The sequence below is a fragment of the Adiantum capillus-veneris genome, chromosome 18 (genome assembly GCF_014529385.1).
Source record: "Adiantum capillus-veneris isolate H3 chromosome 18, ASM1452938v2, whole genome shotgun sequence".
Lineage (NCBI taxonomy): Eukaryota > Viridiplantae > Streptophyta > Polypodiopsida > Polypodiales > Pteridaceae > Adiantum > Adiantum capillus-veneris.
In genome coordinates, this window is record NC_140948.1 from 106,670,492 (window position 1) to 106,693,355 (window position 22,864).

Sequence of the window (22,864 nt, forward strand, 5' to 3'; positions counted from 1 at the left end):
GTAGGTTTCGAAGCAATTGGTGTTGTTTTGATGCAAAAAGATCCTAAAACATCATACATGAGGCCGATCTATTTTGCAAGCAAGGTGATGACTCCGGCCGAGAAGGGATACACTGAATGGAGAAAGTGGTCTTTGCAATCTTGTTTGCGGTAAGGAAGTTTCGATCGTATCTTCTCCCTGTGCCATTTGTTTTTCTCACCTTAGAGCACAATCTACCATATGTAGTACAACACATGAGCCTCTCATCTAGAATAGCAAAGTGGGTGCTTGAACTCCAAGAATTTGAATACACTTTCCTTGTAGAAGATAGCACAAGATCAGGACTTGCAGACATTCTCACCTACAAAGTGAGAGAAAGGGAAGGATCATGACTACAAAGAGAGGAAGGCTCAAAACAGTTCAAAGTGAAGGAGATTGATAATGCCCATACTTTATGCTTTGACGGAGCTTATCAACGCCAACAAGACAAAGCAGCAGGGGGAATCATCATTTTGAACCCACAAAAGGAGGTAATGGTTAGAAAAGGTATCACTCTACCCAGTGTTCACTCTAACAATAAGGCTGAGTATGCTGCTTTAACCCTTGGGTTAGAAGAATGCAAAGAATTAGGCATACAAAGACTTATTATAAAAAGTTGATTCTTTGCTAGTGGTCAGGCAAATCCAAGGGACTTGGAGGTGCAAGAATCGTACATTGTTTGAGTGGCTTAGTGGTGTAAGAGCTTTGATGAAGGGTTTTAAAGCAACACAGGTACAACACATTGTGAGAACTCATAACAAGGAAGCAGACTTACTCGCAAATGAAAAGCTTCAAATGGCGGTAGGAGGTGTGAAACTATATGAACCCAAATATCAAGGTCAAGAGGAGCTAAAAGACATTATCTTCTTTCTACAAGCAGGTGAGTGTCCCAAACACTTAGACAAGGTGCAAAGACATAGACTAGTTAAGAAGGCCACACCTTACCAATTGATCGGGGATGATTTATATCACAAAGGAAAATATTTGGTCTTGAGGAGAGTACCAGGTGTGCAAGAGATAGAGAAAATTCTTCTTTCATGTCATGATGATGTCTGTGGTGGTCACTATTCTCAAGATATTACAAGTAGGAAGATTTTACAAGCAGCGTTTATTTGACCGAGCTTACATCGTGATGTCCAATATTGGTGTAAGGCATGTAAGCCATGCCAAATTGCTGGGGATAGACGACTAACATATGAGCCTCGAGTCCCAATAATATCTTATGGCCCTTTTGAAAAGTGGGGTGTGGATGCAATAGGTCCCCTACCTCGTACTTCTACAAGAAAGGTTTTCATCATCATGGGTGTTGACTACATAACACGATGGGCAACACCGTCCTCTTAAAGATATGAATATCTCTAGCCTTGGGGGAGGGCTAATATGAGTGGCATAAAATGGTAAACATCTTTTTGCAACATTTGTCAGCCTACTCAACGTCCTCTTCCTCATATGTGTATATATTTTTCTACGCTATTAAGTTATCTAGAGTAAATTCCCCCTCTTCATTTAACCTTTGTGGCGACACCTACATTATACTCTTCCCAAAAATGTCACCTTAGTCATATATTTATATTACCACCCTTTTCTTTTTTGCTTTGTAAATAGAATAAGCATACAATAACCAACTATATACCCCCAAACTTTCTTACCTCTTGTGAATTAGTAGTAGAAAAATAATATATTCATCTTCCACCCCATATAGATAAATTTCCATGGAAATCAACTCTCCACTTGTCTTTACCAAAGATTATGGTCCCTCTCTACAAGTCTTCTATGCCCCCTACATAGGTGGCCCAATATCTCTTAAGAATATACATATAGTTTCTCTCCTTTCAAAAAGACTCCAATTGTATATTCTTTTCACAAGAAAATAATATTGGGCCCTCCTCTATTTGTTTAAGCATCATAGCCTTTTGAAAAAGCATGATTCCCCTTGGATGCATACAAGCAAAGGGCCCATACAAGTAGACTTGGAAGCAAAAGGTTCCCTAGCCTAGTGTGGACCTTCCAAACCGAATTCCTTGGTGCAAGGGCGTGAAGAATAGTCCAAATTCATATCAAACATGTTGAGAAGGTCAATTTTGCCTTTTGAAGCATGTCATTCCGAGCTACAGGTAAAAAGTTATGGTCAAAATAGTGTAAATCTGTCAGATTCGCAGCACAAGGGAACTGTAAATCAAGTAAATCAAGAGGGTCAGATCTTATTTTTCCCCTACTCATCTTCTAGAAGAGCAATGAGTGTTCAAGGTCACTTGCATGTGATGGGACCAACTTAAAGATGCTTTCTAAATGCCAAGATAGACAAGTTGAGATACCCTGCAGGAGCCACCCGTAGGGCCTCATGGTGGGGCCCACCTACATTATGCACCCCTATGGAGCCTTCACGGTCTAAAATGATATTTTTGGTGAATAAATAGTCCCTTTTATGTCCAATATTCAATGAGTGGTCAAAGGACACTTAATTAGGTCTAATCACTTACTCTAATTAAGTGTAGCATAATCCCACTCCTACACAACTATAAATAGCCCCCCTTGGAGAGACTCAAGGACACACACCTATATTTTCAACTTCATGTTGTTTCTTGATCAATAGTAGAGAAAACCCCAACTCTCCCTCTTTCACATCCTCCCTCCTAACCCTCCTCTTTGGAGGAAGTGCAAACTCTATTCTCCACTCTTTCCATCCTACAATCTCTTACTGCATCAACCCAATAAATCATTTGTAGCACCTCAATAACTTGTAAATACATCATGATCTCTCTCATGGTTATGTTAATGATCATGAAATCATCTTCAAAACTTTCAAGTGTCGCAATTCGTGATGGTTAGCCACCGTCTGTCCTCCCCTTAAAAGGTGTGCGAGAAATCAAGTAAGTGTTCTATTCTCAATTTACCATTGGTTTGTTTCTCCACACTTATTCAATTGGTCTAAAGAAATTTCTCACTCCAACTCTCTTTTGATTCATTACATATGCATGTGGCTACCTCTCATGGTGATTTTATTTGTGTCACGGCATTGCATAGATGGAGATGAGCTCTCTATGCAAAGTGTGTTAGTTTGATGTAAGTGATTCTCTTGTGTGTTTGAGAGGCAAGTCTTGTGCGCATGATTTTTTGATGAGTGCTTGAGAGAGGAAGAGTTTGGATGTATTATGGGTATTCTTATGGGGAGAAGGTGAATGCTATTCCACAAATTGCATATTTCATTTTGATGCACGTCATTGGGTTGCATAATCGTTGATGGTGTTCAAGTGTCCAAAGTGTATATAGAGTAAGGGGGTTTTCAAAGTGTGTTGCTTGAGTGGGTGAGTGCAAGTGTTATTTTGATTGGTTTCCTTCTCCACTCCCAAAAGAAGGTGGTGCCCCAAGTAGTGTGCGTACCTCTTTACGAACATTTTGTGAGGGTAGGCCCATTGGTTTGGGTTTAGAGGCCCTATTTCAAAAAGCTCACCCTCAACGGCAACTACTAGAAGAGCAGGAAGGCCAGGAAAGAGAGAGGAAGACCAAGGCGGACCGGGACTTCAAGAAGAAGCCACTAACTCCACCGTCAAGTCAAGAGTCCAACCCACCGCCATCACCACCTCCGCGTAGCCCTCCACAAACCCAACAAAAGGAGGAGGAACAAGAAGATTATTAAAAAGAAAAGAGCCAAGAGCAAGAGCAACAAGAAGAAGATGAACAGAAAGAGGAAAAGATAGATCCAGAGGAAAGAAGGTTTAGTACATTTCAAGATCTACTAGCTGCGGGATATTCAAGAGAAGAGGCAGCTACAGTAGCATTTGACTGGGCAAGCACAGTGCCCAAAGAACAGATGCAGAGCCTGTGATTAGTGGAACTTGATAGCGGGAAAAAGAGCAGTGCAATCGGGTGGCCTCTGTACTCGTGCACACTCCACAAACCACGCCTCATGCAAACAAGCAAAGAACAAAACAAAGGGGGCACCACCCTAAATTAAGAGGTTGAGGGACCTCACACATAGTGCACATAGGCAAGTGAGAATTCTGGCATTATGATGGCATCAAAACATATGGCAAAACACATAGAAACGAAGCTTAGGGACCTTATGTAGCATATATATACACAAGACATCAGCTTAACAATACAACGGCATCTGATCATACATAACAAGGATATAGAGAAGCAAGCCAAGGATGGCATAATCCCTTGTCAAAAACAATCAACCCAGCAAGTAGGTATGATCCTACTAGCAACACCTCAATACCTTAGAGAATGATGGCGAGGATGGTGGCCATGGAGCATGAGAGAAGACTCCTTGTTTAGGTTTTAGGGCTAGTAATGTAGCATACTAGAGGGAGAGAGAGAGAGGGAGAGAGAGTAGAGCTCCATCCATAGCTCCTCGTTGTGAGCAATGTCGTCATAGCTTCATTGCTTGGTGAAGTGGGTGAAGTGTTGGTTTTGAGTGAGAGAAGGCCTCCTTATATAGGTTTCTGAGAGGGTTTAGGATTAGGGATAAACATGCTTAAATCCGCTGATTGCGGTTACTTTTTGCTTAGGGTGGTCAACAGATTGAGGTCACCTGATATGTCACCATCAAGATATTCTCTAGAGTGATGTGAGAGGGGAGGGTAAATGCTGATTTTTCTGATTGTGACACATGGGGATAAGGCCTTGACCAGCATTTAAGAGCAGGTAAGGTGGCTGTTGAAACTGGAGGTTCTGCACATGTCAGGGGGGGACCTGCGGGGGGGGGGGTGGCAACTGGGTCCTCCTGAATATCAAATTCTCAAAAAATCCTCAACCATGGCTTCTTTTGACATGTGTTCTTTGAAAAAATCAGCATGTCTCTTTTCAACTCAAAAGTCTTTATCCCTGTTGACTCACCTTTACCATAAGATTTTCTCCTTTTCTCCTCCTGTAACTGCATTGTTGATGCCCAATCACTGCTTCTAGTAACAGTGAACTGTTACCTACCAAATACTTATGGTGTAGTAAAAACTATTTACCATGGGTAAAAAAAGTTACTGTAGGTAAAAAGTGATTTGTATTTACCATGTAGGTGAAAAATATTTACTGTAGGTAAAAAATATTTACTGTGGTAAAAAATATTTACTGTCGGTAAAAAAGTGAAAACGGAGTATGCTGTGCTGTGAGTCCACACGAACATCCTCGTGTAAATTTCACTAGAAATTCACACCTAGAATGGGCTATTCTGTAAGATATAGGTTGTAGGCATGCATAAGAGCTCGTTCCCACGTATCTTCTGTCCATGGCACTTTTTACTCTTTGGTGCTTGTGAAGTAGATTTTTCTTCTCTTTCAAGATCCCTTGGACTAGAGTATCCTCATTTCCCCAACAACTGACTGTGCCTTTATTGCATCTTCAGAAGGGGTCCTCAAAAACATGCATCAGAACTGAAAGAGATGGCTGATACAGGGGACCTGCAGCCACCCACCAATGATTGGGATGTGGTGATGAACAAGCTAACCGGGCTCAGGGCACAATCAATGGCCACGGAAAGTGAGTTGGCTACTCTCAAAGCCAATGAAGTTTTTATCAAATCCGAAGTAGACACATTACAAAGACAGAACCAAGGGCATATAGAGAAAGAAGCAGAGCTACAAGCCAGTCTGGCCACGGCATTACAAAGATGCTAGGAGATAAAACGAGAGAATCAAGTAGCAGATCAAAGAATTCAGAGAGATGAAGAAGAATACAGAAAACTCAGCAAGTCATTGACAGATGCAGAGAGGGAAAGAGACAACCTAACCCTCCAACTTGCTGAAGAATCCAAGGAAGTGGAAACACTGTAAAATGCCAAGGAAAAGGTAGAGTTAGAGAATGAGGCGAGCCAGGATGAGGTAATAGAGCTTAAAGACCAAATGAAAGTCAAAGATCAAACCATCCAACGGCTACGAGCATCTCCTGCCAGAGTCAGAGCTGCTAGCTCGACTCAAACCACTTCAGAGACGGAGCTTTATGAAGAACAAATGAAAGAGCTCCAAAAGGAGTTAACCCTAGAGAAAAAGCAGAGGCTGATGATGGCCGAGGGGTCAGTGGTTATGCAAAACCGCATGAAAGAAGAGCACAAAGCAATGAAGAATGAGCTAGAAGCCATCAAGAGAAAGCTCGAGGAGGCGAAAAGGTAAACGCAGATCTAAACGACCTCCTTGTGAATATGGGAGAACAAGCTGAAGCAGAAAAGAAAACATTTCAGAAGCAAATAGAAGAGCTGAGAGGCCAGCAGCAAACACAAGAGCAATTTAGCATCGGGCCAGCAGCCATGGAGGGAATAGACTTAGAGAATGTGGCAGATCTAGTGGACACCACCATGCAAGAGGAAATCCTTGTAGGACCCTCTCAAGAGCCACAAGATCTGACACAAGAAGAAGAAGAGAAGCTGCAAAAGGCAATAGAAGCAGCAGTCAGAGACACAGCAGAAGCTTTGGAATGGGAGCAGAGGGTCTTTAAATCAATGACTATTCAGAAGATAGATGCCAGCAACCTACGGCGTGAATGGCTACAGCCCTCTCTCCCATATCCTCTGCTGAAATATGAAGCTACCACAATCAACAAGCGAATCAAAGAGGAGCCAAGAGTGCCAATATACAAATCTGACATCTCCAAGCCTGAAGGGGTAAAGTTGATAGTCGACTCTCAACCCAGGTGGAGAAAGGCATGAAGGGGTAAAGTTGATAGTCGACTCTCAATCCAGGTGGAGAAAGGCATGGCTGACAAAGTATCCACATAATCTAATCCATCTGGTAGAGGCACCTAAAGTCATCAGAGATAACCTAAGTTTCTGCCCTCTACCAAGGATGCGGACGTGGAAGGCCCATGAGCTATTGCAAGAAGCCAACCTACTTGGCTAAATTACCCGAAGCTGCCAGGCCCGAAGGTAGGCGAGAGAATAAGTGTTCAATACATGGTGAAAACCCTACCGGGCGCCATCAAATTGTTCACTGGCTCGCCTGACCTATCTTGCATTATGATGAGGAAGATTTGCAAAACACTTTTGGCAGTCTTCGAGACATTCAAACCAGGCTAGGCTACATACAATATCTTCTTCTTTCAAGATACATACAGATGTGCATGCGATCTGTCTGGTCAGCTATCCCACGAGGTGATACATGCATTGTATCAAAGGATCATGTTTTTGCCATCCTATCAACTCCAAGCCTTTGAAGAAGCTTTCTACACCGGCTTCTTCACAATCAACACCGACATATTTGGCCCAACGCTACTAGCTCAACATGCAAGATATGAGTCACTGCTCAAGATAAGAGAAAGCCTAAGATGAAGAAGCAGGTCAACAGCCATGTCGGGGACGACATTAACAAGGGGGGGGGGAGTGTTGGAAGCTGGACACATTCTACGGAAAATGACTGCTCGACGGATTATTATTTTTTGTAATTATTCATCTATTGAGAAAAACCGACATTTCACCTTTGTAAATATTGGGGCTTACAGAAGTTTTCAGATTGTATCCCAGTTTTGACATTTAGATTGAGTAGATGGTTAAATTGGAACATTAGGGTTTGAGAATTGTAAGGTATTTATACCACTTTTTGACCTTCATGGAAAAACCTTTGTCATTTAAAAAAAGTTTTGAAGTCTATGAGTGAGCGTATTGTGTATGAGAGAGAGAGTGAGAGCTTCATCTTGACGCTACGCACGCACCGGTGGTCGGAATCGAGTGCGGAGAAGTGCAGCGTGTTGCCTCCGACGAGATCTACGCGCCAATACCTACATTGCACGCGTACAGTCTGGTTTTGCGAGCTCCACCTACGAGCTTCATCTGGTGATTCGGTGAGCATACGTTATCCATTTTCGCATTTCAGCATATCCACGCGTTCGCATTGAGTAGAGCTACACATTAGGCACTTTAGATTTCAAAAACGACGACTTGCAAATTTCGGCCAGACATCCTACGTGATTTTGCACAGGGTGTTTTGGGTTGGGGTTTTGGTTCATAGACCTTAGGGAGAGCGACCTATTGGTGTTAGTAGGGTCTCCTTCAAGTTTTGTGGTGTTTCGAGACCGTTTGATGGGTATTTGGCTCTAGAAAGCGTTGTAGGAAATCTCCTCTTATGCACTCCTGAAGGCTGTAGCTTAGACATTGGGTAGAGACCTCTGTAGGAATTAGTTAGAAGTCGGTCGAGTGTAGGATGACACCCTATGCTTGCTTCCACGCGCCTGCGGGTCGAGCTTCGTCCTTAGCTGACAAATCTTGTTAGGTGAGTTCTCGCTGTGCTGACGTCCGTCGCGGCGTATCTGTCCAACAGTGCTCAAAGACCAACCGTCAATCCACCTAGATTAGCAGTAGTAAACTTTGTCTCCGTAAAGGATGGGATATATGAACAAGTCAATGTTTATGCTACCTTGGATACTAGACTTAATTGTGATCGGCAATTCCCCATTATGGAGACTAAAGAAGTGTATGAGGATGGAGCTAGAGAAAATTTAGACATTGAGGAACTGAATCTCCTACATAGAGGATAGTTTAAGAGGTTTTGGTCAAGTTGGAGGGCCTTAGTGGAACTTTACATCTTGGCTTGTTTTATCCCAAGGGGGGATCATTGCCGCCAGACTTGCATGCTTTTTTGGATTTAGATTGGGCTGGTTGTTTTGACACGTGAGTGTCGACAAGTGGTTTTTGTTTCATGCTTGGTAGTTCATGTATATCATGGTTGAGCAAGAACCTTATTGCTGATTTGGGTGTTGGACATGACACTACCAACACTATCTACACTGACAATCAGAGTGCATTGGCAGTTGTGAGGAACCTAGTTTTTCATGCTCGCACAAAGCACATTGAGGTGCATTACCACTATGTCAAGGAGAGTCTCTTAGCAGGAGAGATCAACTTGGCTTATGTGCCAACACAGGACAAACTTGCAGATCTTTTCACAAAGGCATTGTCTCGTTAGAAGCTCGAAGCTTTCTGCAAAGCTTTAGGCTTACTCCCCTTTGTGGACTGATCATGTCCTTAGGGCATGGCACTTCCCTTTACTCATGTGCCAACTCTCGTTCACCACATCACTCCAGGGGGGATTTGTTACCATATACATGTGGTAGTGATGTGTGTGAACACACTAGGATCGCCGGGGCATTTTTTTCCCTCTTTAGGAGGTTTTTTCCCCTGTGCATTGTATATACGACCATCACTCTAGGGCTATCTATCTTTTCCATTGCACACTAAGTAACACACTCTCTATTGTGTGCCTTGAGCTTCCTTCATCTTCTCCAAGCTGTGTGCGTTTCTCTGCAACCTAATTCCAATGGATACCTATGGAATGTGAGGATGTGCATAGATGAACTCAGTAGCAAAGCGGACGCTATACTTCTTGCTGAAACTTGGGAGTTTGATGCACAAAGGAATAATCATCTCAAAGAATACAATGTAAATTCCTTGATGTAGTCAAAGAATCTCTAGCAACAAAGAGATAGGGGGGGGGGGGGGGGGGGGGGGGGGGGGGGGGTAGCATGTATGATTAATAAAGGGCTAGATGATTCTCTACCAATAGTAAAATATGACAAGCAAAAATGTTATATATGGAAGAATTTGTGACACCAAAAAAAGCGCACCTTTTTTTGTAAGCGATTGCTACATTCTGCAGCATAATTCCCCCTTTTTTTTTGTAAGCGATTGCTACATTCTGCATCATAATTTCCCCTTTTATGCTTGCATAGATAGAGATCAACCATTTGTTTATTAAGAGGGATAAATTTCTTATTTTAAAGTCCATGGTGATGTTATTTTCTTTGGGGATATAACTTCCCACACAAACATTACAACATGATCCACAACAATTTGATATGCCATACATTTCAAGGGAGTTCGAGGAAGCTCACATGTATAACCATACTTCAATGGATGATAAATATCCGGATCACTATAGAAAGCTTATTTACACATGTACATTAATACAAATATGTTTATTGCCAATGATATATCTTTATCAAGCAAAACTATTAGATTTACATCTAGAAAACACAATGATGATAGTGTGACTTTATGCTACTCTCTGAAGCCATCATGTATCACATAAAGAGTTTTACACTTTGTCAGTGAACCCGGAATCATACCATTGGATGTAATGTAATGGCCTTATATGTGGAGAAACAACTAAGCATAAAAATATCATACAAAATGAAGAAAACATATTTCTTTGTACAAATTTCAAAACAAGCACCAATGTATATTGAAATGGTCAGTAAAAGCTATGGATTATGAAGCTCCATCAATATGATGCAATATTGAAAACTAATGAAAAATTTTCAAGAAAGTAATTTTTTCTTGTGCGGAAGAGTGCTTCTCCATAAAGAATGTCCATGGTATGAACTCGAGGGGTTCACTATACAGGACCCCTCTATATAACGTGGGTTTGTGGGGTATTTAAAAAACTCATCTTTTAACATGTCTCAATGAATAAAATGACCCCTTGTTTTAGGAAAATTTTCCGAAATTGAATATAAAAACCCCTTGTTTTAATGTATTATTGTTAATTGCCTAAATTGTTTGCATTTTAAAATCCCTCATATAGAACTCACACTATACCTTGACATGATTACATAGTGCACCCCCCCGAGGGTATGAACAAGGTTAAATCATGGAAGAGTGGAGAGAAAAAGCATACACAAAGGAGTGAACAAGAGGTTAAAGTGTGGAGGCTAGAGAGATGAAGGGTGAGAAAGACAAAAGAGGTAAAGGATAGAGAGAGGATAAAGGTAGAGGGTGATAAGAGGAGAGAGATAGGTACCATTGATTGTGGTCTTGCATCATCAACGGTGTTGGCCACTACTCTATTGTCCAATGTCATTTCTATCTTACGCTTCATTCCATCATTGGTTTTGTCTTTTTTGGGCTCAATTTTTTTGTCCCTTTTGTGGATTAACCCTTTCTATTTAGGGGTGTTTTGTTTCTCTTGCTCCATTAGAGCTTGACCTATCTTTATGAGCCTTTTGCACAATTCTAGTCTCCACTACAAGAGGTTGTGTGCTCTTGTGGCGCTTTTAGCGACGAAAATACATTGGGTTTTTATAACCCCCGACATCGCTAAGAGCGTCGATACGGGAACGTCGCTATAACAATTGCTATAAGCGTCGCTATAATCGTCGCTATATAGAGACGATTATAGCGACGCTTATAGCGACGATTATAGCGACGTTTGCAGGCCATCTATAGCGATGTTTATAGCGACGCTGCAGAGCCTTATATAGCGACGCCCAGAGGAATTGTTTTTGGTGGGAGGGCATTCCATCAACCATGTTGAATGTTTCATTCATTGATTCACCTTTCAAAAAAAAATGCAAAGGTAGATATAGACCCAAAATAGTCACCCACAGGACAATATAACCATTAACTCCATCATCCATAGTACGTTGTCGTGCTGTGACATGTACATAGTGGGAACACATGCTACAAGAGTTATCTTGTAACTTTTTAGATACATAATTATATTTCCTATAATGTACATATGCATATGTAAGTATAAAAATAAGCTTTCTATCTCATCCTCTTATTTATCTCAAGGGTAACCTATTCTTACTTTACCATCAAAAAATACTATGGGAAAAGCATCAATAGCTCCGCCTCTTTAACTTGAGGCAAAAAATCATTGATTCTTTATTTCTACTATCTCATTATCATCTCACACCCTAGCTAGATCCTATATCTAGAGTAAACTCCAATATATATATATTCTATGTATTTTTTATACTTTTCTTATATTTCTTTTTAAATAGCTACTAGGAGGGAATCAAATCCTAGTGGGACACTAGGTGGCATGATTTCAAAGATACACTTATTTTAATGCATTATTGCAAACATGATTACAAAACTTTTTCAAGGAGCAATGTCATGCTTTCATATGGCATGAGGTGTCCTTTGGAATTAAATGAAAGTCTAAGCTAAGGGGACCACAGGAAGACTTTTGCTACCAGAAATGGACCCTATTTTGATGAATTTTTTACACAAGGTTCCAATCCGAATTGGAAAATGATTTTAAAATGAAAATCATAGCTAATGAGCTGAAGTTTCTGCCCATATTTTTACTTTTTTATTTGGAGCCACGGTTTGGGAGATATGATCAAAATACTGGACCCCAGTCTGCCCACATCATGCAGGGGCATCTCATTTCCAACTTTTCCAATTCCTGTTCACACTGGCTCCTCTCTTCTTGTGTAAACCCTTGGGGGTTCCCTTCACCTATAAAAGGGGACCTCTTCTTCCTTGAAAACCACTCAAGCATTCAAGCCATTGATGAGAGGAATTCTTGAGGGAGTGAGTAGTAATGCTTAATTGTACTTAGCCCCATTAACATAAGCCCAAGCCTACACTTTCTCCTAGAGGAAAACTAGCCATTCTTGTACGCCATCCTTGGAGGATCAACTCTAATCAAAGAAGGTGTTGTACTTGGCGTATCAATCAACGTTGAATTCTCCCCTCTTCTTCTCTCTCCCATCAATAATGGTGACGAAGGGTTTCAAGTAAGATGTGTTCTACATTGATGTTTTCTTGATTTCTTGTTGTTTTCATTTTCATCTCTAATCCAACATATATATATGTATCTAATCTCATCTCCTTAACCAAACCTATCTCTCTCATTCTTAGTAATTCATCCTCTCTAGGTTCTCTTTGCTACAGGTACATCTCTCCCCGCAGTATCCTTATTGCTTACGGGCAAGAATAGGGCTTGGGAGGGAAACTTCTCATCTCTTCACTTCTCTCATATCTACATTTCTCACATACTATCCTAGATGAATAACCCACATGATGATAATTTCTATCGCTTTCACTCTGTACGATCTATTAGAATTAACGTATGGATTAGCCGTAAAATACACTTTCAACAACGTATAGTGTTTCTCTTTGGCCCAGAAAGGCTCAATGAAATACTTCTATCACCGGATCCCATCATACTACCTCTCATAGACTATAACTTTTCTTTTGACGTAAGCGTAGTTATCTTGCTATGAACCAAGAGGATTTGTACACACAATTAATCCCAATCACTAGACAAAATATATATATTATCGTAAGCACAAAACTACAATTCCAAAGAACAATTCGTAGCCTATTTGGGCAGCCAAGATTGAATGCCATTAACTCATCTGTTAACCCTTTCATATTACCCATGATACGATATGACCATAGCCTTGATGTTTTCATCTTTGTGTTATTTTGACATTTTCTTTTGTGTTCTTTCTTTGTGCGTGTGAGTGCAAGAGAGAATGGGTGGGCTTCTTTGATTGTACTTCTTTCCAAACCCTAGTCTTCATGGCATCTATGGTTTAACTCCTTCATACAATTTTTGTCGAGTTCTCTCACAAACTCTCACAGCCATAAGCCCGGTGCTTTCTTGGCAAGACCGCAAATTTCTCGACAAATTTTTGGTGAACCCGACGCAAATCTGCTAGGGTGAGAGTTTGTGGGTAACCATGGGTGATCATGTTGAGCAACAGGGTATGCATTTTTACCCAGCAACAATGCAAATGTTTCAAGCATTTGCAATGTTCATGCAACAACAACATGCTACTGAAAGAAGGGAGATTTCAGCAACGAAGGCCATACAAGCGGTCGTCAACAGAATGGATCAGTTCAATGGCAAAGATGTAACCAAGTACTTACGCGAGTATGTGAAGGAGATGGAGCTGCATCGCGTGTCAGAAGGTGAGATGATTCAAAGCTTTGAGCTAGTTGTTGCTCCAGAAATTAGGGAGCATGTTAGGGCAATTAAAGATGGGCATGAGAGAAATTGGGAAGAACTCAAAGTAGCTTTAAAGGAGGAATATTTCATGGAGGACTCTGAGAGAGTGACCAAAAGGACATTCTTAGAATGGGTAGTCAAGACAAAGCAAGGACTATCAATAACAGAGCTACTTAGGGAATTTGAGCGGCGCTATGCACAACTCACTAGGACAGAAAGGGCCACACTAGATGCAGAGAAGACAGATCTTTTCTTACAAGCTGCAGGTAAAGAGTTTCAAGAAAATTTGGAGCTTCTTCTTGAAGATAAAGATGCTGAGCAAGGACTAAAGACCGACTGGAATGAGGTTGAAGGTGCTGTCTCACTGCTTGCCAAACGACAAAGAAGAAGGGACAAGATGGTAGTAAACACTACAAGTCCTTCCACCTCAACTTCTGACAAAATGGTAAAGCCTACTTTTATCGCTCCTAAGTTTGATGAGTCCATGCTAGATGAGCTTGTGAAGGGAATGCGTGACTTGAAGGTGAAGTTTGCAAAGCTTGAAGAAAAAGGCCAACCATCATGGCCACTTCCTAGGCAAAGACAACAGCCCAAAGAAGGGTTTGTTAATAGATGTATTTGGTGTGATAGTACAAACCATGTAAGAAGGATTGTGATGATTTTAGTGATGCTTTGTCAAAAGATATTGTCTTTTTTAAGGATGGTAAAATCCACTTAAGAGAGACAGGTCTACCCTTGAGAACTAACTTTGGGAAGGGGGAATGCAAACCTTAGTTGAAGATATGGCAACCAAGCATGCCACCTCTTCAGTTGAGGCAGCTACTTATGGAGTAAAAATTGAACATTTTTGTGATGAAGAAGTGAGTGACCATCATGGTCAAATTTGGCCAAATGTCATGCAATTAGCTAAAAAGGGAAAGCTTACAAAAGAGATTCTACATGAAGCAGGTGATTGCATACGTCTAGAAACAGGATGGAATGATCCAGTGGACTCATTGTCAGTGCATGCCTACATTACAAAATGCCAACAAAATGAGGCAATTGTAGAAGAGAAGCGCAGACGTGAGAATGCTGATGAAGGACCATCAAAAAGAGCTTCTAGAAGTGGGGGAAGAAGTGACTCAATGCCTTCTCAAACACCCTCAACACAAGGAGCATCTCCACCTGAAGTACTCATGGAGGAGTCTACAACAGGAAAGAAGAAAGAGCCAACGAAAGGTAAGACAAAAGGCCCAACTTATAAACTACAATCTGATATTGAGGTTGCTACAGATTTAAAGAAAGTCTTGGAGGAAAGGATCTTGAATAGCAAGATTGAGTTTACTCTGGGAGAAGTTCTTGGCATTGCAAAGCGTGAATTCCATGAGGAGATCATTGACATCATCAAGAGAAAGAGGCAAACCCTTGCTGAAGTTTCTCGTCCACAAGTTAAAGGGGAAACCTCAAAGACACAAGGGATGCAAGTGCAAAATAAGGAGAATGATGGAGCTGTGGTAGGATGCTACCAATCTAGTCGGAGAGTGAAGCAAGTGTATTTCTCAAATGATGATGAAGAAGTTGAAGATATTCCTAGGAGTTACTATTCACGAAGTCATTGGGCAAAGGCTACAACAGAAACTTTGGTCAAGGTAGGTGATCTTGAAGAGCCATTTGTTGCCTTGATTGACCATGGTTCAGAAATAAACATAATGTCAAAGAGTCTCTACAACAAGTGCAAATGGCCGATAGACACAGATCATAGCTGGATGGTAAAAGTGGCAAACAATTCATCCGGTGAATTGTATGCAGCATGTCCAGGTGTGAAGGTAACAATAGGTGATGTAAAGATCGACCAAAACTTCTTTGTACAGGATACATCTTCATATCATCTCATCCTTGGACAGCCCTACATTGTGGGAGTTCGAATGGAAACAAAGGTAATGGACGATGGTTCAGCATATGCTAGGATACGTAGCAAAGATGGTAAACATGCTGTCCAATTTCTCACAGTTTGTGTAAACCATGAAAGAAATCGTGACAACCTCAGAGAACATCCTCTACCAAAGGTGAGCAAAGAGTTTCATGATCATAGAGAAATGATGGGTTTTGGCCAAGTACCATTGTAAAGCGGGATTGCAGTGGTACAGAAAGAAAAAGGGTCTCGCCTGATCCAAAAATAGGTAAAGCATTTTCAACGAGCTCCTTGGTAACAAAGAATGGATCAGTATGTTTTACAAAACTTGAAGATTTGAAGAGATGTGAGAAGCAATATGTGCATAATGTACAAATAGGCATGAAAAAGAGTGGGTTGCTAGAGCCTACTGAAAATGTTTTGGGTTTGTGTGAACAAGTTTCTTTTGTAGATACTATGGGTGAGCTTGATGCTATAATGAGGTCTAGTTTGCATCTTGAAAATGAAGTTGTGGAAGTTTGCTCTATGGAAATGTATCAAGTAATAGAAGCCTTTAAAGAAAGCCAAACAGTTGGCCCAGAAGTCCATGTTGAAACTAAATACAAGAGTGTAGCAAAGAAGGTGAAACCAGTAGCTTCACCCTTACCACCCAACAACAGGGAAAAGATTGAACAGGCTTCTTTACAACCAAGTTTGCGGAATCCTAAAAAGATCGGGCATACCTTCACAAAGGAGTCTTTTCAAGAGTTGCAGATTGGTTGCGAGGAGTTTCTAACACAGGAGGAGACAAAGTGCTTCAAAGAAATGCTTTCAAAGCATGGTAAGGCTTTTGCATTTGAGCCACATGAGATAGGATGTGTTGATCCTTATATTGTAGCTCCTATGATAATTTTCACAATACCTCATGTGCCTTGGAATCTGCGGCCTATTCCGGTTCCAAAGGCTCATTTGCCAAAGTTAGTAGAGCTACTGAATGAGAAAATCAAAATGGGAATCTTGGAGCCTTCTTGTGCTCCATACTCAAACAGGTGGTTCACAGTTCCAAAGAAGAATGGTTCTCTACGCTTCATCCAAGATATGCAACCAGTGAACAAGGTGACAATTAGAAATGTAGGTACAGGTCCAATTGTGGATGAATTTGCAGAGGCGTTTGCAGGGAGGGCAATCTACTCAATGGGGGATCTCTACTCAGGGTATGATCAATTTTAGCTTGCAATCAAAAGCAGAGACTTGACAACCATGAGGACACCTTTGGGTTTGGTAAGGATGTGTACCTTGCCACAGGGAGCAACCAACTCGGTTGCACATATGATGAATGGGATGAATAAGGTCTTACGTGACTTTATTCCTCAAATCACAATGCCTTTCATTGATGATTTGCCTATCAAAGGATCTGAAGAAAGTGACAGAGATGAAGCTTTGGATCTCAAGGGATGTCGCAGGTTTGTGGTAAATCACATAAATGATTGTGATAAAATTTTGTCTAGGTTGGAAGAAGTGAATCTTACATTGTCAGGGAAAAAGTCTATGTTTGGTGTCAAAGAAGTGCTCATTGTGGGGCACATGTGCGGGCCATATGGTAGGAAACCTTGTCCATCAAAGGTAGATGCCATCCAAAGAATGAAAGAAACATGCACTAGCATCACTGAGGTTAGAAGGTTTCTAGGAGCATGTGTCTTCTATGTTATTTGGATTCCACATTATGCACATGTAGCTGATCCTCTTTATCAGCTGCTTAGAAAGAATCAAAAGTTTAAATGGACAGAAGCACATGTAAAATCCATGAAAAAGCTAAAGGAGTTACTCCAATCAGCAACGACTTTGAGAAAGGTAGACTGAGTGTCAAAGGCCAGTGATTGTGACAGTAGATACCAGTCCTACAGGGATTGGATGGGCAATAGGGCAAGATGACAAAGAAGGACACAGATATGTGGTAAGATTTGGAGCAAAGGTACTAAGTGCTCGCCAAAGAAACTATCCACAGATAAAGAGAGAGTTATGGGGTATGGTTACAGCTTTGAAAAGTGGGAAAGAGTACCTAATTGGTGCATGTGTGGTTGTAGAAACAGATTGTCTACCACTTCTTGGGATGATTACAAGCTGCTCAACACCAGACATTGCTATGTTGTGGTGGATTGCCTACATTAAGTCCTTAAATCCCGAGTTTAAGCACATTGCAGGTAAAGACAATACAGTGGCAGATATGCTATCAAGGGCAAGGTATGAAGATGAGTCACAAATGATTGATGAGGGAGATGATGTAGGCACAAAATTCTATTCTATCTCTCATGTCAAAGGTAACAATGTCTGCATGACTAATTCACTTGAATTGTTCTTGAAAGATCTTTATGAAGGTGATTGGATTTCTATTGGAAGGTACTTGAGTACTCTAACAAAACAGGATGATTGGTCTGAACATGAATTCAAGAGGATACGCAGGAAAGCATATGGTTACTTTCTGAGGGATGGTTACTTGTGGAAGCATCCTAAACAAAAGGGTACTACACCACAAAGGGTTATATGTAAAAAAGAGACTCAAGTAAAGCTCATGCAAGAGTTTCATGAGAGTCTATGGGCTGGACACAGGGGTGTGTGGGCAACCTTCTCCAAGTTGAAAGAAAAATAATGGTGGAAGGGTATGTATAAAGATGTATCTCAATTTGTAGAGTCATGTGTAACTTGTCAAATGTATTCAAATGTCCGACATCGTGATAGATTGCACCCTACATACCCACTAGCCATGCATTATAAATGGGTTGTGGATCTAGTCACAATGCCTTTAGGACTCTGGCACATGAGGTACTTGGTTCTTGCACGAGAGGACCTAACTAATCAGGTTGAAGGAAGAGCATTAAGAGCTAAAACCACAGAAGCTGTGTGCAAATTCCTTCTTGATGAGGTGATTTGCCGTTATGGTTGTGTGGAAAAGATCACTGCAGACAGAGGTGAACTGGATGCCGAAGAAGCAAGGGAGTTCTTTTCTAGATTAGGAATCAAGATTTCTCTTACTACAGCTTACAACCCTGAAGGCAATGGAAAGAGTGAAAGAGGGCACCCTCCTATCATCAAAGCTTTGGCCAAGGCTTGCGAAGGAAGAGTTGGTGAGTGGCCAAAACTGTTACCATATGCTTTATGGGCTGATCGTACAACACATAGCTCAGTAACTGGCTACATGCCTGCGGAGCTAATGTATGGTCAAAAGCCAGTGATGCCGATTGAAGATACAATTCCCACATGGAATGTACTACCTTGGCAAGAGGGGCTTAGCAGGGAAGATCTCCTTGCATTGCGCATAAGGCAACTAGAGAGAAGACCTGGAGACATTGAAGCTGCAAAAGAACGACTCAAAAATACAAGATTGAAAAACAAGGACTACTTTGATAAGAGACATCGGCTCAGGAGCAAAGCAATTGACAAAGGTGATTGGGTTTTAGTGTATGATAGTAGCCTGGATACCCAACACACAGTCATGCGTAAGTTTTCAAAAAGATGGTTTGGACCATATGTTATAAAACATGTGTATGAAAATGCTACTTACAGCTTGTCTAAACTAGATGGCACAGAAGAAAAGATTCCCATTGCAGGAAAAAGGATCAAAATGTTTAAGAGAAGAGGAGACAATGATCCAGAAAATGTTGATGAGGAAGAAGAGCAAAACACAGGTGAAGATCAAAGTAAAAATGAAGCTCTAGAATCATCCAGTGAAGATGAAAGCAAGGAAGATGTACAAGAGGGCTGATCTTACAAAGAAATAATTTGGCACATACCGGAGGATGTGCAGGTTTAGAGAGGGTGGATGTCGTGCTGTGACATGTACATAGTGGGAACACATGCTACAAGAGTTATCTTGTAACTTTTTAGATACATAATTATATTTCCTATAATGTACATATGCATATGTAAGTATAAAAATAAGCTTTCTATCTCATCCTCTTATTTATCTCAAGGGTAACCTATTCTTACTTTACCATCAGAAAATACTATGGGAAAAGCATCAATAGCTCCGCCTCTTTAAATTGGGGCAAAAAATCATTGATTCTTTATTTCTACTATCTCATTATCATCTCACACCCTAGCTAGATCCTATATCTAGAGTAAACTCCAATATATATATATTCTATGTATTTTTTATACTTTTCTTATATTTCTTTTTAAATAGCTACTAGGAGGGAATCAAATCCTAGTGGGACACTAGGTGGCATGATTTCAAAGATACACTTATTTTAATGCATTATTGCAAGCATGATTACAAAACTTTGTCAAGGAGCAATGTCATGCTTTCATATGGCATGAGGTGTCCTTTGGAATTAAATGAAAGTCTCAGCTAAGGGGACCACAGGAAGACTTTTGCTGCCAGAAATGGATCCTATTTTGATGAATTTTTTACACAAGGTTCCAATCCGAATTGGAAAATGATTTTAACATGAAAATCATAGCTAATAAGCTGAAGTTTCTGCCCATATTTTTACTTTTTTATTTAGAGCCACGGTTTGGGAGATATGATTAAAATACTGGACCCCAGTCTGTCCACATCATGCAGGGGCATCTCATTTCCAACTTTTCCAATTCCTGTTCACACTGGCTCCTCTCTTCTTGTGTAAACCCTTGGGGGTTCCCTTCACCTATAAAAGGGGACCTCTTCTTCCTTGAAAACCACTCAAGCATTCAAGCCATTGATGAGAGGAATTCTTGAGGGAGTGAGTAGTAATGCTTAATTGTACTTAGCCCCATTAACATAAGCCCAAGCCTACACTTTCTCCTAGAGGAAAACTAGCCATTCTTGTACGCCATCCTTGGAGGATCAAATCTGATCAAAGAAGGTGTTGTACTTGGCGTATCAATCAACGTTGAATTCTCCCCTCTTCTTCTCTCTCCCATCAATAATGGTGACGAAGGGTTTCAAGTAAGATGTGTTCTACATTGATGTTTTCTTGATTTCTTGTTGTTTTCATTTTCATCTCTAATCCAACATATATATATGTATCTAATCTCATCTCCTTAACCAAACCTATCTCTCTCATTCTTAGTAATTCATCCTCTCTAGGTTCTCTTTGCTACAGGTACATCTCTCCCCGCAGTATCCTTATTGCTTACGGGCAAGAATAGGGCTTGGGAGGGAAACTTCTCATCTCTTCACTTCTCTCATATCTACATTTCTCACATACTATCCTAGATGAATAACCCACATGATGATAATTTCTATCGCTTTCACTCTATACGATCTATTAGAATTAACGTATGGATTAGCCGTAAAATACACTTTCAACAACGTATAGTGTTTCTCTTTGGCCCAGAAAGGCTCAATGAAATACTTCTATCACCGGATCCCATCATACTACCTCTCATAGACTATAACTTTTCTTTTGACGTAAGCGTAGTTATCTTGCTATGAACCAAGAGGATTTGTACACACAATTAATCCCAATCACTAGACAAAATATATATATTATCGTAAGCACAAAACTACAATTCCAAAGAACAATTAGTAGCCTATTTGGGCAGCCAAGATTGAATGCCATTAACTCATCTGTTAACCCTTTCATATTACCCATGATACGATATGACCATAGCCTTGATGTTTTCATCTTTGTGTTATTTTGACATTTTCTTTTGTGTTCTTTCTTTGTGCGTGTGAGTGCAAGAGAGAATGGGTGGGCTTCTTTGATTGTACTTCTTTCCAAACCCTAGTTTTCGTGGCATCTATGGTTTAACTCCTTCATATAGTTTTTGTCGAGTTCTCTCACAAACTCTCACAGCCATAAGCCCGGTGCTTTCCTGGCAAGACCGCAAATTTCTCGACAACGTATTGTTTGCAAAATAAAGATGCAAAACTGACAAGTGTGAATTGATGAAACTAAATCAATGACAATTGTATACATAGGCAAAATCACTTGATTTGTTAAAGTTTGCAAATATAATAGTTACAAACCATTGTCATTATTGAAAAAACATACATGGTTTTCAAAAAGACGTATAAAAGTCGTCTCATGATACATAAGCTATGACAAAAAGAAACTAATGCTATCTAGCTACGGCTAAACTGACGTCGTCTAACCAGACGTCTCATCGCGTCCAAGTGGCTATCTGTCAGATTCTGCAAAAAAAAAACAATAACACAGCTTTTTGTAAGTATAAACATATAGCGACGTTTATAAAACAATACAACAAATAGAAAAGAGTAAACCCTTATACTAACCATGCCGCTGCGAAAACTCAGAATGTCCATCAGGGCGTTTAAGCCCTTTCAGCCTGCGTACTCGTGCTCGTACGGTGTGGGATTACGTCCTGTCATCATCGACCACTGTCAAAATATACAAAGAATCCATTATGTTAGAATTTAAAAACCCATAAACCCTAAACTATAGAACATAGAGAGCAATGCGAAAACACTTACAAAATTGGCTGCTCAGGGTATTCATAGCACCCCTGTCCTCTCGAAAACACCTTCAAAAAAGACAATTCACACTAGTAGGGCCTCGCCTGTGCTTCGCCCAACGTACATACGCGTTGCACAATCCTCAGAAAGCTACCACATTGTTCTTGCCCGCTTCCAGCTCTTCCACAACTCAACACCTCTCTCTCTTTCTCTCACACACACACACGGGGCCCGAGGGAACGCACACGCTCACACACACCGACACCACACACCCCGGAGACGAGCAAAGAAGAAAGGGGGGAAGGCGATGCCAAAATCGACAATGAAAGCTTCTCCTTCAAACAAAAAACACATGTACAGGACCCCTGTAGCTTGCTCTCGGCTGCGCCATGGCCATCACCGCAAAATACATAGGGACACACGCCTCCCCCCAAATTTGACTCTCGTCGGTACCCACCTCGACGAGAAAAACTCACTCTGACTTCGCTTCAACAACATCTTTTTCTCTTGGCAACTCTCACTAGCTGCCTCCTCTGCCAGGCCCTCGCCCTTACGAGCCGCTTCGCAGGCGACGCATGTCAGCTTCAACTACCGAACACACGAAGATTCTCCCTTTGCTCCTTCTCAATTCCTTCCTCCAAGCAAGAATCAAAAACCTTGAGAAAAACCCCCCTTCGCTTTGCTCCAAGAGAAGCTACTTCCCTTGGCTGCCTTCGCTCTTTCGAGCCGCCTCACGGCGATCCACCTTCATTGCGACTCCGACTCCTCGAGCGCATCGACCGCTTCTCTTTCTCCACCCTCTCTTTTTCTATCCAGCCCCAGAAAAAGAAAAACCACTTTCTTTTCAAAGATTGCTGCCCCTTCCTTCCTTCCTTCCTCCCCCCCCCCCCCCCCCCCCCCCCCCCCCCC

The 22,864-nt window shown here is 41.1% G+C and overlaps 1 pseudogene; it reads left to right on the top strand.

Moving 5' to 3' along the window:
* Window positions 1–22,616, top strand: part of LOC147436152 (uncharacterized) — a 41,569-nt pseudogene extending 18,953 nt beyond the window's left edge.
* Window positions 22,617–22,864: the final 248 nt, after the last annotated feature.